General features: G+C 32.3%; 1 pseudogene; it reads left to right on the top strand.

Annotated features, from left to right (window-relative positions):
- The first annotated feature begins 654 nt into the window (after nucleotides 1–654).
- LOC118609865 lies at nucleotides 655–773 on the top strand (annotated as a pseudogene).
- The last annotated feature ends 19,030 nt before the right edge of the window (nucleotides 774–19,803 follow it).

Raw genomic sequence — 19,803 nt, 5'->3', positions numbered from 1 at the left:
ATTCTGCATAATTACAAAGTGTATATTAAAGATAACAAAGAAAATTAACTCAGAATATTTACATGGTTGTTAATTGGCATACTCAAATAAAAATTAAAATATACTTAAAATCACAACCAATCTGCACTAGTTAATCACAGGTTGTGGTTATTGTTTTTACTGGCATAAGTGATCCCCTGTTGCATAACAAGAAATGTGCAGAAAATTTACATGAACCATTTATCATACCTTGTATCACATGTTATTTTTTATAGGGTCTTTCAAGGGAATATGTGGTCAAGGCCACAGAAGACAAATAGAAGTTGTTTCTTTTTCATAGTTTGCTCAAAGAAGAAATTAGTATTTGTAATATGTTTTTACAATATGGTAGTATTGTAGGTCAGGAAGCCTGAAGTTAATCTTATTTCGCCAATGATTTATGACAAAAAGAGAGATAACTATCTCAGTAATTTTTCTGGTTTTATAAGAATTGTATTTAAATTCCCAAATTATATAAAGGAAGAAACAGCTTTTAAAGGACTTAAAGGATCTAGAGAAATGAATAAAAGAACTGAAATTCAACTTAAATAGTTGATATAATTTGAGATGTTTAAGTCTAATCTTCCTTCTAGTGTATATTTCTTAAGAATAGCAATACATAAATAATTCTCAGACACCTACAGCAATGCCACCCTGAACAAGCCCCATTCTATCTAATCTTGGAAGCTAAGCAGAATCAGGCCTGATTAGTATTTGGATGGGAGACCACCTAGGAAGATCAGGTGCTGTAGGCATAAAATATAAAAATTTTTTAAAAAAGGAATTATAAGCTGACAAGGTCCTTGCAATCTGTGAGGTCAACCAAAGATTGTCTCACCTAAAAAATAAAGAAAACAAAATAATAAAATAATAGTAATTCTCAGTCATTACACAATATCTATTTGTAATGGCTACGTTCAATAGGATTATTAAAATTATTAAGATTTAAGATATTCCCATGGCATTCTAAACAAGTACTAAAAACATAGCATTCCATAAGTGAAGAATATATCATTCTCCAAAGTGTTATCTTATTAAATAATTTTATTAAATATTAATAAATGACATGAAACAATGTATTATTTACCAAATATGCCTGAGAAATTCTTGATATAAAATTCTATTAGATATTTTTACTACAGAACTTATCAGAGCCTTAAAGTTTTAATGAGTATAGTGAATTTTCAGTAAAAAGGAAAAAGTTAGAATATGCAGTGCTTCATCAGTTAGGAAAACTAGTCTTCCTTCTCTGTAATCCTTCATCAGTGAGGGAGCCTCAGCTGAAATGATATTACACCCAAGTATACTCAAATTCTCCAGGAAGATGTTAGTTTTATTCTCTCTTTCTACCAGGAGTTCCAGGTGCAAAGAATATTTGTTAAACTGAATTGTGGATCTAAACTGAAATTAACTTTAGTGATTTATGACCTACTCAGCATTCATTTCTCCTATGTGGAATTAACTCCCGATTTTTGGAGTTATCCTTCTATTTTCATCATTTCTTATTCACACCAGTGAGAAAGGATTCCCACTCTTGGGTTATGGGAATGCCAAACACATGACACTTGAAACCGAACAAAGGAGCTCGACGACAGTTTCTCAGTCATACATACAGCCAGTGAGAGGAGGGCACTACAGGCTACACAGAGCTACATGGAGGTTGCCCCTGGGAACAGAATGACAATAAGGAATTGGAGGAGTCAGCCTTCGTAGTATCAAGAGGGCACAATGCCCCATGATTCCAACAGGAGGGTGTGATTATTTTGCTTGAATTATTGTAAAGGCTGGTAAGGAACTGAAATCCATGACTCAGATAAGCAGGAACTGTGCCTGGTCGCTTGACAAGGAAGGTGATTTGGTTAGGGGACCTTATCTGCAGAACAGGGTAGGGAAATAACCTTGCAGTTTGGCTGTTCAAGGCCCACCTGCTTTCAAATGTCAAGGCAGCACTTAATATTGGGTACTAATTTAGTCCTTGAACTATACCCCCTTCATCCATACTCAGCACATATGGTTTAGGTAAGGCTTATCTAGACTAATGCTTAGCACCAGCCAAGGTCATGTGACCCAGGTTTACATTGATCACAGCCCCATCCACAGAGATTTAGTCAGAAATGAATTTATCATAAAATTCGGGCCAATGAAAGTCAAGCTAAGAATTTTTTAATGGGACTTTGGGGAAAGAGTTGCACTCATTTTTATTGCAACTGTTAGCAGTAAGAGTGATGGGAGCTTGGTGTTCCCAGGGGCCATTATGCAGTGCCCAAGAATGAAGCCAACAAAGACAGAGCAGAGCCTGGAAATGAAGATAGAATAGTCTGTGGCCCTTGCTCAATCCATATCCAGTCATGCCTGACACCTCTACCTCTGGACGTTCAAGACATGTGAAATGTTCCTTTTCCATTCTTGAGTAAGCCCTTTTGAGTTGAATTTTGTTACTTGTAATTTTAACAGTTCTGACTGATATGTGAACTTAATTGAATTAAGGCCTATAAAGCTATTCTGAACGGTTTCGATAAGTAAGGATTGTTCCACTCCGTTACTTATGGTCATATTTTAGAACTCTGCAATTTCCACCTTTACAACCCAAACTAAATTATGGCTCCCTTTCAAAGTCATCTCATCGGGTAGTTCTTCATGCAATGTTATTGTTATATAGGATTGATCAGCATTTTCACAATGACGCAAATATGATCTCTGATGGTTATATGCACAAAAATAAGAACACAATGTAAAAGAAATCATGGCATGTGTCTATTTTAGAAGACGGAAATTGATCTGGTCAATTCAGAGTCAAATAATGTATCTCAATCTATTTATACTTTAAGTAAAAATTACAAAATATTTTAAAGAACACTCATCTCAAAAATGAGATTAGAAACTAATTTTTGAACTCTGAGCAAGCAGTTGGCACTTCTTGTTAACAAAGAGGAAGGACATGTAAAAATGCAGAGCAAGTAAATGTGATGACTGTTGCTCAGAGAATAACTGAAATGTAAGTAAATCAAATGTTAGAACTTGCGCCTCTAACTTTTAATATTTTCTTAAAGAAAACATTAGGGGAAATAGCAACAACATTTACACCCTCTTTGATATTTTCATCCAGGTAAATCCAGCAACTCGCAGACACTCGGCAATGATTGGAAGCAACAGAGCTGCTCTTAACATTTACACTTGCTTGATGAGAAAATGTTGAAAGACTCACAAGTACACTTATTAAGTAAAAGAAATGACAGTGCACACTAGCTGTCTTCAAATGTTGACAAGGGACACAGAGGTGTAGGAGAACGCTTTTAAAATACTAAATTGTACATGAAAAGAAAGCGAAACCAGGTTTCTAGTGTTTCTTGATACAGCCTAATGTACATTTGTTTATCTATCACAAATGTGTTTTATAAATATAAAAAGAAAATTATGCTATCAGAAAGCAATTGAAATTAATTTGAATTTAGAGAGTCACATTATTTGTTATCAGAACTATAAGCCCCAGAGAATGAATTAATTAGTCATTAATTAATTTGCCCCTAGTGTCTACAGGCACAGACTCAGTAACTTATGTGATTTATTTACCTGCTAGTTTAGCCATTTACTCAATGAATATGAAAGAATTTCAAAAGAAGGTTATAAAGATACTTGCATATACTTTTTCAGTGTACTAGAAGCTTTGCAATAAATACAGCACATAAAACTTTTAAATACATTTAAAGTGTATTAACAGCATTATAAAAGTGCATCGAGCAGGGGTGAGGAGGGTAATTTCTTAAAGTGCTATGTATAGGTGAAAGCAATATACTTAGTGTTGTCCTGCAAAGGGAAGGTGACTGTGAAATATTCTACATGTGCTTCGGTGGGGATCTTCATTTCTTTCGCTTCATGCATTCAAGCCCCAAAAGGTGGAGGTTAAACAGGCCAAGAGATAAAAGATGTGATAGTTTGGAATTCTTTGCTGATACTCTATAAAGCCCAGTTAAATCAACCAATCTTTGAACAGTTTTTACTTTCCTTTAGAGAGTGGGAGTTTTATAAAATATACAAGCTTTTTTTTTTTCTTTTGAGTAAAAATGTTTGTCTGTGGTATAATGTCTAATAGATGTGTTTTAAAAAACTTTCTAGTTTCATAAATTTTTAAACCAGTATTTATAAGATAGCATGTAAAGTAAAAACGTACCTGCTGTATAAAGGCTAACTGGACTGTTTCAAGCATAGATGGGAATATATTATTTATTGGTTGAATCACTATGTTTTATTTAAACATATATGTAGTATAAAATAGCATTTTAATAGTTATACTGAATTCCTGCAATTGCTATGAAAACAATTTAACTTCATATTTTTACTATGGAGAAGATTTACACACTTAATTTTTTTGTCGGTATTTCTTTTGGATTAACTATTATATTTTTCTCAAATAAGGCTATCGTCAACTTAGTATCAAAACCAAGAATCTTTCTGCATTTAAATGTATAACAGTATTACTATGGTACAAATGAATGGCTTCTACCCAGCTTAATTATGTTCAAGCTGCAAATAAATGCATATTCTGTGTCTATGAATTTGCAAATACGAAGCATGGGCTCCCTCTGCATAACCATCTGTGCATTGCTTTTGTCTTTTAGATTTTATGATACAGATAATTAAGTCAAATTCTCCTTAAAATCAGAAGTTGCTAATTAGAACATAGGCTAATTACATATAATACCATATTTCCTAACTACTCAATACATTTGAAATGACAGAAGTATTGGCAACAATAAATGTATTTTTTTTTTAAGAAAATAAACTACTGTTAGGCCACAATGAAAAACCTATATGGCAATATTAAATATAGTAATTACCAATGAAAAAATATAGCAAATTTACTAAGCTGGAGACAGATTGAAAATATTATCAGCTGTGCAATCTTTATGATACATTTTGGGCCATCAAAGAGATAAAATGCAAAAAGATTCTGAATGTGTTCTAAGAATGAGAAAGGTACATTAGTTACATCACCTACCTAGTGCCACCACCAAATGGGTGACTTCCATGGATGAATTATCCAACAGTGAATCTCTCCAAAGGCTCATGGTCAATCTCAAAGGCAAATGTTCTGTTTTCACTTCTATAACCCATCCCTGAGCCTCCCCAAAACTGCAGGATTCAATCTTGCTGGAGCTCCTGGCTCGCCTTCCTCCCCTATGGATTTCACACTCAAGACTGGGGCATCGACTCTCACTTTAGTTTTCTGCTTGCAGGCCTGCCCTACATAGTTAAGACTTGTAAGACCCTATGATCAGGTGAGCCAGTTCCTTAGCTCCTTGTGCTTGCTCCCTGTCTGCTCAGGCTGCCATAACAAAATGCCATAGACTAAGTATTCTGTGGCTTAAACAACAGAAATATTATTTCTCACAGTTCTGGTGGTTAGGAAGTCCAAGGTCAAGGTTTTAGCAGAGTTTGGTTCTTGGTGAAGACTCTTCCTGACTTGAGGATGTCACCTACTCGTTGTGCTTTCACATGTGGAGCAATCTCTCTGCTATCTTTTCTTATAAGGACGTTGTTAATCCAATCAATATCCTCATGACCTCATTTAAACCTAATTACCTCCCAAAAGTCCCATCTTCAAATATTACATAGGGCTTCAATATAAGAATTTAGGGGGACACGATTCAGTCTATAGTGTTCTCTCTATGTCTCTGTTTCCATCTCCCTGTCCTTTTCCCTCCTTCTCCCCTTCTCCCTCTCCCTCTCCCACTCTCTCTCCAAATATATAACCTAGTGGTTATGTTTTTCTAGAGAAAACTGATGAATTCATTGTATTATCCCTGGAATCTAAACTCCCCAATGCCTCCCTCTGACTAAATCGTATGTCTAGATCACTCACTTTCTAACTGCTATATCAGCTATTCTTCATCTGCAGCAAGACTTCCAATGCTTTGGTACTTTATGCTTGCTAACCATCAACTGCCTTCTAGCATTAGTTTCTGTTCTCAGCTGAGCACTCAATGCTGCCATTATCATTTCCTCAGAAGTCATCCCATCATTTCACCTCATTCTTCAAATCACCAAGGTTAGCAGTGGCTTTCATTTTGCCCAAATAATCAATACTTTCCTGTTTTCACTTTACTTAAGATCTTTGTGTCTATTGACTCTATGGATTCTATTGATTTCTCTGTGTCCATAGACATTATTTTTGCTGCGAACATAAAGAACATGTGAAGATTACAATTACTACAAAACGCATTCTACATGAAGGTCATGGATCTCTTCGTTTCATTTTTCTTGTCACTGCAGTGCCTAGCAGTTTCTGGTCAATAGTAGATGCTTAACAAAATCTCATTGAATAAATAAGCCCTCTCCTGAAGAAAAATTCTACACAGGTTAATGACGACAGTGGAATGACAGAAAGAAATGGGCATAATATATTAAAATAGAAAGTGAGAGAATTGTTGAGGCCAAGGTATTTAGTTATAAATCTTCTTCCTTTTATCTTTGATAATAGGCAGCAAAGACTTCATTTAGCCCATAGGGTCGATGATACGCAGATGCCATACATTCCATTCTATCTTATAAATTAAGCGAAAGATACATGAACTTTCCTATAGAATGAATCTCACAGTATAAGTACCATTTCATATTATTTAAAATACATTCTCAACAAACTTGACAGCCTGGCTTAGTGGAAAGTACACTTGACAGGGAAGAGCAAACCTCAATTGTAGTTCCGATTCTGGCTAATTCTCTGTGTTTTCTAAGAGAAGTGACTTAACTTCCTAAAAATTCAATATAATTACTTGTGAAGGAACTGGATTTGATTATTTCCAACATCTCTTTGAGCTCTAAATTTTTATTCTAGTCTAATGAGATTTAAATTTTTAAAGCCCTTACTTCTTATTCATTCTAAAATATATATAAATTACGATGCAGCACTTTTCTTTGCAAAAAAAAAAAAAAAAGATTTCTTGTCAGCATTTCAGGATGCTAAGAGATAAAACTTTATGTACTCTAACATAAAAATATGTGGATTTTTCAGTCATTTTAATGTTTTTTGTTTTCAAAAAGTCTGTCATATGATTCATTATTTTAGTGGGACTAATAATGAATAATATAAACTAAATCTTTAGAAGTAAAATATATTTTGCCTGTTTTTCTCTCTTAACTTGGATGTTACAGTATTTTATACCAAATTATCATATCAAGCTAAAACAATGCAAATGCAGATATGTAAGATCTACTAACACCTTGTAAACTTCTTTCAAGATGATATCCTTTAACTCTACTATTTTAACATTCTCAAAGAAGAGTTAACTTTACACTACCATCATTAATAATGGTACATTTCAGCACTTCCTTTCAGACTCATAGAATAGAATAGTATTAAAAATTATCAATATGAAAAAGAATATTTATAATCCTTAATCAACAGACAGTTATTACAAGCAATATTTAATATAGTTGTATTATACAAGTGTGTTGAAATTAACTTTTTTGAAAGTCAGTAACCAGGACAGAATATGAAATATCACATAAAATTAATTAAACTTAATAATCTTAATTTAACTCTCTTAAGTCTCTTTTCTCCCATCTGTCAAATAAAGACCTTAGATTAGATAATTTGAGATAGAATATTTTGTGACTTCATGAGGAAATGAGGATAATTGATGAATGATAATGTGGTTTAAGATAGATTCTGAAAAATAAGAATTGTCAAAAGAAGAGAGAGACAGGACTCCATACAGAACAGCTTAGATATTTGTGATTCATTTCCTGTTTAAATGATAGAGATCAAATGAAAATTAAAACTCTACTTGCACTGTCCTATATTTTAGCTACTAGCCAATGTGGCTACTAAAATTTAATTAATTTCAATTAAATAAAATTAGAAATTCATTTCCTCAGTCACACTAAACATATTTCAAGTGCTAACTGCCATATGTGACTATTACATTAGACAGTTCAGGTGTTTAGATAACATATTTCTATCAGAACAGAAAGTTCCATTGTTCAGCAATCAGTCTAGATAATAATAACAAAATGCAGACATATAAATGTAATGCCTATTTGACTATAATATGGTCTTTATCTTGCTTAAAAGAAAACAAAATAACTTTATTTTAAATATGTAAATATGTTTTCTGAAAAATTAAGAATAAGATCTATGTACCTCTCCATGTAAGCAGAGAAAATGAAGGGAATGTAGAAAATTATCAACCCAGAAGAAGTCAAAAGAGAAGAAAAATTATGGGGAAAGATATATTTGTTAAGATTGAGTTTAGCTACAGGACACACACACATACACACTCCACATATTGATTTAAATAAGGGAGGTATTTGTGTGTGTGTGTGTGTGTGTGTGTGTGTGTGTTTATGTTAATCACATAAATGTCCAGAGCCAGTATGATTACTCAGTTCAGTGATATCCTGAAAGACTAATCAATTCACCATTCAGCCATCCCTGGGGTGTGGTCCTCATCCTCATGGTTTAAAGAACTATTCATATACCAGGTATAGCAAGGCTGAAATGGACAAAGAAGAAGTCTCCTAATGAAGACTCTGGAAGGTTAGTATGCATTATTTCCCATTAGTCAAAATTCAGTCACATACTCATGCTTAAGTCAAGAATGGCTGGGACATCTAATATTTTTTGCAGTTAGCCCTGTGTCTAGTTAGGAAGTTGATCACTCATAAGAAAGTAAGAACAATACTGAGGAACACTGCCATAGATAATAAACACAAAATAAATTATTCTTAAAAGCTAAGATATATCAGTAATTATAATAAATATTAATAGATTAAATTTTTATTTGAAAAGATACAAATTATGACTGTATTTTCTAATCCATCAATGAGTTCCTTGCAAAAATATATAAAAAATAAAAACATACAGAAAAGAAGAAAATAAAGGAATAGGTAAAGAATAATATGCATATAATAATTAAAAGAAAGATATTCTAGTAATATTAAAATTAGACAAAATAAAACGAAAGGCAAAAGTCATTAACAAGAATAAAAGGAACACAGAATCTTCCATAAAAAATACTACATGTTTATGTGCACCTAGCCACACAGCCTCAAAAGCAGTTCCGTATAGCCTTCACAAAGCTTCCTTTATACTAATATTTTGCATAAACACTACAATTATTAAAACTAAGAAATTAGCATTAGTAGAACACAAGGTTTTTTTTGGATTTCACCCATTTTCCCACTGATATCTTTTTCCTGGTCCAGGATCCAACCCAGGATCTCACATTGCATTTAGTCACAATTTCATTTTAGTCTTCCCCAATCTGTGATAGTTCCTCGGTCTTTTCCTGTCTTTTATAAACATCATACTTATGGAAAGTACTGGTCAGTTATTTCGTAAAATGTGTCTCAATTTGCATTTGTCTGATGTTTTATCATGATTGGATAGCGTTTATGCATTTTTAGTGTGAATGCCACAATTATGCTTTGCCCTTTTCAGTACATCCTATCAGAAAGTTCATAATGCCTATCCTATATATTTTATTACATATATGTTTTACATATTAACACCGATCACTTGCTTTAATTGGTGTCTGCCAAGTTCCTTCACTATCGAGTTACAATTTCCCCATTTCAATCAAATATCTTAAAGGAGATATTTTGAAACTAGGCAAATATCATGATTTTCCTCAAATTTTTGCATAATTTGGGGATGCATTGGTAAGTCTTGCCCACAAGGATGACCACTGTGATGTTCTAATGGCGATCTATTTTCCAGTGTTACACATTTATTATGGAATTTTTCTGAAAGAGAGAGCCATTTATTTATTTATATTATATTTGTTTATATTATTATGTACTCATAGTTTTTTTTTAATTCTACAGGTTAAAAACAATACACTCATTATTTATTTTGTTTCTCAAATTGTTACACCTTTGGTCACTGGCCTCTCTTCAGGTTGACTCCTTTGCCCGCTCAAAATGCCCCCATTCTTTTTCAAAAACTTTCATACTTTTTGACATCAGATGATGCTCCAGGATCATCTTTTATGTCCCCTGCCTTAGCCCTGAAATCAATCACTTCTCCAAGGAACCCTGGGAATGTATTATTATTTATTATTATTATTTATTATTATTATTGAGTACACTTGTAATGTTTGATCACATAATGTCACAAAAAAATTCAACAAATTTTAAAGAATCAATATCAAAGAGAACATATTCTCCGACAACAATCGATAAAGCCATTATCAGAATTTTTGAAAAAAAATAAAAAATTTTTTCCAGCAATACTTATTAGAGGAGAGACAAACCAAATTAGTATTAAATTAGAATTAAAATACAAGAGAATTTTACTACAGATACATTAGGATTTTTTTAATTGTAAAGGAATACTAGAAACAACTTAATGGGAATCGAAAACATAATTAGTCGCGATAATTTTCTAGAAAATATATGACCAGATAAATGAACAATAACTACTAACAATGTTGAAGATAATCAAACATTTTGCCTTTTCCTCCATAAAAGCCTTAAACAAACAAACAAACAAATAAAAAGATCTAGGGAGTTTTACAGGAAATTTTCCCTAAGACATTAAAAGACAAATGATTTGTGATCTAAACCCACCCAGTGTTTCAAGGAATCAAAAAATAGTGAAAGATCCTCTACAAATATAATTAGGCCAATATTAATTTGACATTCAAAGTAGACAAAAACAATACAAAAATAAGGAACATTTTAGACAAAGTTTCTTCGTGAACATAGATGGAGAAATTCCAAATAAAGTATTATTAAATTGAATATACTTATTTTTAAAAAATAATTGATAACTAATAGGCTATTTCTGGATAAACCATATTGGTCAATTATAAAAGAAATCTATTTACTTCAATAGATACCAAAAAAAGCATTCACCAAAATCAATACTCAATCGTGACATAAACCACAAAACTTCAGCAAACTAGAAATAAAAGAGTAATCACTTAAGCTGATAAAAGACGTCATCTCAAAAATCCACAGTAATCATTGTATTTATCAGCAAAATCTTTGAATTCCCACAAGGATAGTAACAAGGCAAAGGTGTCTGTTCTCTGTTACCATTTCTACAATTAGACATGGAAAATAAATCAAGTATATAAATTTATAAAGAAAGAAATCAGTGTTCAATTGCAGATAATATTATTTTTCACATTGGAAAATCAAGAGACTCTATATACTATTTGAATTAATGAACTCATAAAATTTTTCTAGATAAAAGATCAACAATATACAGTGCAATAGTATCCTAATAAGCTATTAGAACTAAAATTGAAAGAAAAGATCCTATTAGCCATTGTAGTCAATACATCTAGTATTTAGTAGATACTATTAAATACTCTTTCTACTCTCTTGTAGAGGTGTACCATAGGCGTATTTTGGTCAAAGACCAAGTGTCCTAATGTTAAAATCAATACATACCACAGTTGAGACAAAGCCAAAAGATGAACTTCTAAAATTAAGAATAAATCTGAAATTTCATAAAAAAATAAAAATTTTATTATAATTTATATTATTTAAATGTTTGCTGTCAAAATTGTCTTTTAATGTCATAATGCAGGAAATATTATTATTTTTCTGCAGGTTCATCTGTGAGATTATACAGCCACTGCATAGAACATCTGTGTCATTAAATGGACATTCATTTTCAATTTGAGTTGCTTAAGGAGCAAAACTCCTTAAAGAAAGTTAAATATCTAAAAATTAGAATTTTAAATTTCCTTCATTTAAATTTTTGGATACTGTACACTGAACAATTGCACAAAGATCATAATTATTATATAATCTCTAGCATTCTGTCTTATATTATTTAAATTATATAAACATTTGTTGGTTGAAAAATATCGAACATTCTTATATAGTTAATATACTCTTTGTTAATGTTGCAGTTTCATTTGCAATTTCTAATATAATCCTCAAATTTATCATTCTACATACTTAACTATTTGAAAGTTTATAATAGCTCTTTCATGTTATTAACATTTTAGTCATTATTAATTACTATACTATTGTACAACATAAGGAGAATTTTTGCTCTGAGTAACATCTGGAATATTTACATATATTTGTAAATGAACATTCAGATATTCATAATAAATCCAAATAATATGTCTTACTTGTGTTACTGATATTGTAACTCGGTTTACGTAGAAACTTTGAGAGCACAGAATTATTGATCATATTCAAGTTCAGGGATGCCAGAAATTATATTGAGGTTGGCTTGCAGCTATTCAGTCTTTTGAAGACCAAGGTTGAAGCCACATTGAATTGCTGATTTGGGCCAAATATCAAAGCCAAACAAAATCTCCATGCAACTCTAATAACTAGGAATATTTCTAACAGAAGTTGTAATAATACAATGAATAGTATAAATGAGGACTTGCACAAATGGAAATAAATCATGCTCATGGTTGAAAAGTCACAACATTATTAAAATATAATTCTCTCCAAATTAATTATTAATTTCAACTCAATTCTAAGCAAAATTCCAATGGATTTTTTTCATAGAACTTGACAGAGCCTATTCTAAAATTCACATGGGAGAGCAATAAGACTAAAAAAAAGTTGAAAAGACATAAGGTAGAACAAGGTGGGATCTGCAAGGCCATTTTGAGGAAGAGGAATAGTTTTGTAATTTAAACAACAGTGCCTCACATTCACCATGGCTCAGTGGTGTTCTAGCATATACCAAGCCTCAGTTTAAAGGTATAAATTAGACCAATGTAATAGAATTGAGAGGACAAATACAGACCCATGAACATTTATAAATTGGATAAATGACAAGAGGCATTAAAAACAAAGTGTGTTTTTCAATAAATGTTACTATAAAAGCAGATTCTGTTATATGTAATAAAAGTAAAATTAAAGATATATCTTACTATATCCATTGTAATGATTGACCTAATCTGTATAAATGGTATAAATGAGAGACCTAATCGGTGGAGTTTTTGAAAGGAAATAGAATATCTTCATGGCTGCAAGGTAGGGAAATATTTCTTAAGCATGATTCAAAAGTTCAAAACATAAAATTGATGAATTCGAATGCATTAAATTTTTAACTCTTCAACTAGCAACCATACACAAGTGGAAAGACTAACTACCAATTGAAAGAGACTATTTGCTATTCATGTAACTGGTAAAGGATTAGTTATAGAATATATAAAGATGTCTTGCTAATTAATAGGAAAAGAGGAAAACAACCAAAATGTGATAAAATTATACGAATAGGTGATCCAATGACTAATGTCCAAAAAACATATGAAAAGATACTCAAGTTCATTTCTAAATATGAAAATGAAAAATGAAACAGTAAAATATTATTTTATATCCATCAGATTGACAGAATTGAAAATATTTGCTATTAACCATTCATTAATTTGTGGAAAAATAGTTAATTTTATACACTGTGAAAAGTGTAAAATTACACAAATACTTTTGAGGGCAATATGGAAATATGTTGACAAAGTTGCAGATATACACATTTGAACTTCTTATATATATATATACATATATATATATACATATATATATACACACATATATATACGTATATACGTGTGTATATATATGTATATGTATATATGTATATATACGTATATATATGTATATACATATATATGTATATACGTATATATATGTATATACGTATATATATATATATATACATATATATATATACATATACACACACACATATATATACGTATATACATATATATGTATATACGTATATATATGTATATACGTATATATATGTGTGTGTGTATATATATATGTGTGTATATATATACATATATATATGTGTATATATATATAATCTAGTAAGTTTCAGACATAAAATTCAACAGTAAGGTACATATATATCGCATTGTGTGTTCACTGCCCATAGTTAGATTTCTTTCTGTCACCACATATTTGACCCTTTTTACCCCATCTACTTCCCTACCCTCTGGTAACCACTAGTCTATTGTCCGTGTCCACGAGTCTCTGCTTGTTGTTCCTGTTTGTTTGTTGCTTTTAGGTTTATATCCCACATATAAGTGATATCATGTGGTTCTCCACTTTTTCTGTCTGGCTTATTTCACTTAGCGTGATTATCTCAAGGTCCATCTGTGTCATCACAAATGGCAGTATTTCATCTCTTCTTATGGCTGAGTAACTTCTAAGTATATACTCTTCTAGAGAAACCCTAGCTCACGAGGATTGCAGACATACGGTTGGAAATTCATGTTTATAATAATGAAGAATTGGATACAGCCTAACTGTTCATTGAATAAACTATGATGTACTCCATCAAGAGGATAACATAAGTACTTAAAATGCATGCACCAGGGATAAATGCATCAACATGATGAAAACTCAAAAACAGAATACTCAAAATTAAAGGCAACTTAAATAATGATATCCACAGTCTTAGTCTATTCATATAAAGACAAAATATACAAAACTTTATGTAGTGTTATGGATATATCCTTGTGCAGTAATAATATAAATGTGTACATGAAATCAACATTCTAATGAACAGAATATAAATGGAGCAGTGAAAGGTAATCTGGGATGGGTAGCCAAGTACAGAAACTTTTACTGTGATCTTTTTAAAAATCTGAATATATCAAAATGTTATTTTCCTGTGTGATAATTACATTGTTTCCATATTTCTCTGTATGTTTGAAAAATTTTCCTGTGTGATAATTACATTGTTTCCATATTTCTCTGTATGTTTGAAAAATTCTCTGATAAAAATGGAGATTGTTATGGTGTCCATTGAATAAAGAATAATTGAACCAGAACTAATGTGACTATCATAGAAAACACTGAGTCTTAAGTGGAAAACATAAAATAAGTTATAGTAAGCATTGTATGACTTTTCTCCTCTACATTTGCAAAATACTACCTTTGATTAACAAGAGAGGATACATAAGAGTGATGTACAGCTGCCTTTATAAACCAGTCAGCAGAAGAGGAGATAATGCTGTTTCCATGGTATGTTCAGAAAATAAATTTCCTATCGAAAATAAGAGACTGTTGTCAAAAACTAAAATAAAATGGGCAAAATGTAGTTGATGGCTTAATGAATATAACAAAGATTAGAAAGAGATTCCTTCGAAATTTCTAATTTACCAATTTATGGGTGATGAGGTAAAGTTATGTTTAGGTAGAAAAATAGACTATTTTTTTAAAGAGTGAAAAACGAAAGTTAAAATTGAGTTATTCTATGAAGAGCATATTTTAAATAAGTAATCTAATCATTTAAATAGCTGATCACATTGATTTTAATTTACCAATGTCATCTATTGTACAGGTAATCGTGATTATTTTCCCTAGACTTCCAATTGCATTTTCAACTACATAAGTTCTGATATTAGCTAGTGCCAACATTTCATCTATTTATAACATCTCATGTACCCTGTTGCCATTTAGCATAGTGAATACCCATTTGTAAACAAAATGGAGATACATTATGATAGCCAAAGGGCAGAGTTTCACCTGGACAGAGATTCATCATTTTTTAATGTAGCACAGCTTGATGTGTGCGCTATCATCAAGCACTCTGAAAGGTTCTTGCCAGAGATTGATGACCTCAACAATTACTGAAACTGAATAATAGCATCAAAGACTGCAGATTGATATTGCACAAAACAGAAATATTACTTTTATTCTCATCCATTGCTTACTGTTAACCAAATTAGAGCAATATTTTGACCAGAGAAAATGTTAGAGAAAGCTGCAATCTTATATTATTCTCTATCGTTAATTATATGGTATTTTGATACAGCATTGGCAAGTACTGTATCGAAAATATTTCATTTGCATATATACCCAGAAGCAGGATTGCTGGATCATATGGTAGTAATGTTTTAATTTTTTGAGGAACCTCCATACTTTCTTTCAGAGAAGCTGCACCATTTTACATTCCCATATAAGGGTTCCAGTTTATCCACATCCTCAAATTAAATCATGATTTTGAAGAGACAGCTGCACTCCCGTGTCCATGTAGCACTGTTCACAATGGCCAAGGTATGGAAACAACCCAAATGTCCATCGACAGATAAATGGATAAAGAACATGTAGTATATACGTACCATAGAATATTATTTAGTCTTAAAAAAGGAAGAAAATCCTGCCATAATAAAGCATGAATGAACCTAGAGGACATTATGCTAGGTGAAGCCAGTCACAGAAGGACAGACACTTCATGATTCCAATTATATGAGATAATTAAAAAAGTCAAACTCAGAAGCAGAGAATGGAATTGTGGCTGCCAGAGGCAGGAGGGAGGAGGAAATGGAGAGTTGCTCAATGAGTATTACATTTCATTTACACAAGAAAAATGCATTCTAGAGCTCTGAGGTACAACAGTGCGCCTAATGTTAACAGTACTGTATTGTGCACTAAAATTTTGGTAGAAAGGTAGGTCTTGTGTTCTTACCACAGTTTTAAAAATCAATTCAGTTGCAAATCAACTGTGCAACATTATCCAATAATATATAAAAGGGTTTATCAGGATCATATTTTGTATGTTATATGGTGCATGGGAAGCACCAAATGAAAATCTAGAAAGATAATAGCATGATTTCAGTTATGTATGTATTTAATGTCAAACATATCCCCAAAGTCCATGATGTATTTTGTCTATGCCACCCGTAATATATATCTATGAGATAAATGTGTCAAAGAAGATAATTTTCTGGTTTCCTTTGTTTATTTGTTCTTTTCTCCAGAAAATGCTTTATTTCCTATTATTGATTTGTTAGTTTGGTGAAAATATATTTTGTAGGAAGGTGCCTCTTTTGGATTTAAGAAAGGTTTTCCATGTATGTAATTTAACCAATTTCAGTAATTTCACTGAGAAGTATTAGAAATGACAGTGTAATCACTGCGAACAAAGCATTATAAGATAAAAATACAGCTTTCGTAATATTCAGATAGTAGCTGGGTGGTAAATGTAAACACTGTAGTTGATTCACACTTACTTCATAATGTACTGTTTATATCCTTTTTAGAGCTCTTTGAATGTACATAAAATTCAAGAATACAACTAAATAAAATACAAATCAGTGAGTGATTTTTTTAATTTAAATTTTGTCATGAGCAAAAGGCCATCAAAAAGGTTGTTTCTTTGCTAGTGAATTAATGATAAAAGGACAACTAGTGTAAACTATTTTGCAGACGGGCCAACAATGAAAACATAGTTAAAGCAGCAAAGCTTGCCAACCACTGATGAGACTCAGGAGAAATTCCTTAACAGATGTTTCCCTGAGCAAATATATACTTTGCCTACTCTGATTATGATGGTCTTGAGAATTCATGATTTGATTCAACGTTCAGCTACTCTTCAACAAGCTCATAAAAATATGATTCTTACAAAGAGTATATCTTAAATTTTCCTTTCCTAAGAACCAGTATATAACACATTTATGGTGCTCAGTCCCATATGGTCCAATGGCACTGTTTATAACACTAAAATTAACTCCACGTCTGCATTTTATTATGAACGAAAGAAGGCAAAGCCTTTCTGTTTTGTTTTGTTCATTTTATAAGCTTCTGTTAGTTGACTGCCCACTGGCTGTTATAATCTGTTCTGACCTCCCATTTGCCTCCTGCTAAGAATTTCTGATGTCTTGCTCTCAGCTGAATGATTTGTGTACAATTTAAAAAAACTTTTTTTAAAACAGGAGATTGTTTCTGACAGACCATTCAACCTTTCAGGTTCATGTCTAATCATTATAATATTCCGAAGACTTCCTTCTTGAATAAGCATTAGCAGGAAAAAGTTGGTGGCTCGTAAAAGCAATAAAACAAAGTATACAGAGAGTAGTGAGGGTCACAATTATTGAGTCCTGCTATGATGCCTATCACTGACATCTCTGCATTTCCACTAATATCTATTTGTGTGTATTAAAGATCTATTATTTTCATTATTTCTTTATTAAAAAATCTTTCATTTTCTGTTTTTTTTTTTTTTGAGTGAGCTATGAGACTTTGAACAATTGATGTAATTGCTCTTCAACTTCAAATCTCTGAATATTGAATGTGGATAACAAGAACGTCTACCTCCTCTGACTACGTGAGGATCCAGCTGGATGATCCGGGCTGGTGTTTAAGGTGGTGCTAGCACGCGGGGGTGATGCGCTTGGTCTCCACCCTCTCCTAGGATAGCTCCTTAGTTATTCCCAGAGGCTCCCACCTTTTGCAGTTCTCTGAAATAACCTGCAGATATCTCACTTTCTGCCCAAATCCAATCCTTCTGAAACATTTTTAACTTTTTTCTATATTCTAACACAAGCAACAAATTAACCAAATCAATGACTACTGTAAAATTAATAAATTATTCTCTGATTTCCATAAAGGGGAATTTTCATGTCTGCTTTATTAACATAGTGCCTCTTGCCTGGCATAGAGATAGATGCTTCATAAAATATTACTTTCGAGTTATTAAATAATTATGATACTATGTGCAGTTATACAACTATTTAAGTAAAAATAATTCATTTTTGAAGCTGTGGATTCATTTTCTGCTATGGTTTGTAAGTGAAAAAGACAAACTTGTATTAGTATTAGAACTAATATTACATATAAGTAATATCAACTCACACTTTCAACAAGAGGCTGTAAGCTAAAATCATAAAGCTCACTACAAACCGCCCCAATGCCAGGAAGGTCAGGAAACCAAAAACTCGTAGAAATCCAGAGGCAGGAATAGTTCAGTACACCTCTTTATACGTCCTTGCCAAGGCCTGAAAATATGAATTACAATTAAACGCCTCTTATTGATAAACCAAAATTGTCCCCGCCCTCCTAATTTACATTTGCAGAATTTCTTTTGCAGAAGCACCTCTTATCCAACTCCATTTAAAAGAATAATAGCATTTGTGCATAATTAAAAAAAGATGCATCTGGCTAATAATATTTCCCACTTATCTTTTGACTATTATGCATTTTTAAGTCACCTTAAAATTTGAATGAACAATCTCCTGTACAATTTGGTGAGACCCCAGTGATGATTTGGCTGTATCAAAACTTTGTCAATAGTAAATTAACCAACAGGACAGCCTTTCACAATAAAAAATAGACTCACTAGCACATACAAATTCTAGGCTGTATTCATAGGTTTCTTTTCACCTGCGTTTTCAAATTTGACAGGTGGCAGATTCAATGTTATAGCCTTTAAAAACTGGCATTAATGCTTTATTATCACAATCTGAATTTTTCCATATGTCCTGATAGGCAAGAACATTCAAATCTTTGGAGGATTTCCCTGTTACCAAGAGATAATTCACGTGTGCCACCTTCCCTTACCTACGGAAATATTCTCAGCGTCTGAGTGCTGCTAGAATCATTAACTGACTGCATTGTGCCGTTTCTCTTGCTGTCCTACCTGTCACCCCCATAATCTCTGCAGTCAGTCCCTGCCTTATCGACTCGTCAGAAACGCAAATCAGGATAACTGGTTTCTGCCTTCCTCCTGCAGCTTGACAGGCTTGCCATTTACCTCTAGGCGGCGCTGCTGGACCGTGAGCTTGCTCTGGTGTTCCGAGCTGAATTCCTGCCAATCTCCAGCCAGCCCAAGAAGAGAAGTATTCTTTGTTAGAGCAACAGCGCGTGCTTTATCCAGTGCTATAGGCCATAGTTTTTACTTCTGATTCCAAAAGACAACTTGTTTATATGAATGATATACAAACCTTGAGCACCCTAAAGGTAGCCTAGTTGTTTTTAAAGGTAGTGGTTTTGCAAAAACCACATTGTATAGCTTTGAAAAAGTTACTTTTAGTAACCTTTATTAACAACACTGTGAAGCACCTACTA

This window comes from Rousettus aegyptiacus, unplaced genomic scaffold (assembly GCF_014176215.1).
Source record: "Rousettus aegyptiacus isolate mRouAeg1 unplaced genomic scaffold, mRouAeg1.p scaffold_m13_p_11, whole genome shotgun sequence".
Classification (NCBI taxonomy): domain Eukaryota; kingdom Metazoa; phylum Chordata; class Mammalia; order Chiroptera; family Pteropodidae; genus Rousettus; species Rousettus aegyptiacus.
Note: the sequence above shows the minus strand (reverse complement) of the source record. Positions and strands in the feature narration are given on the sequence as shown.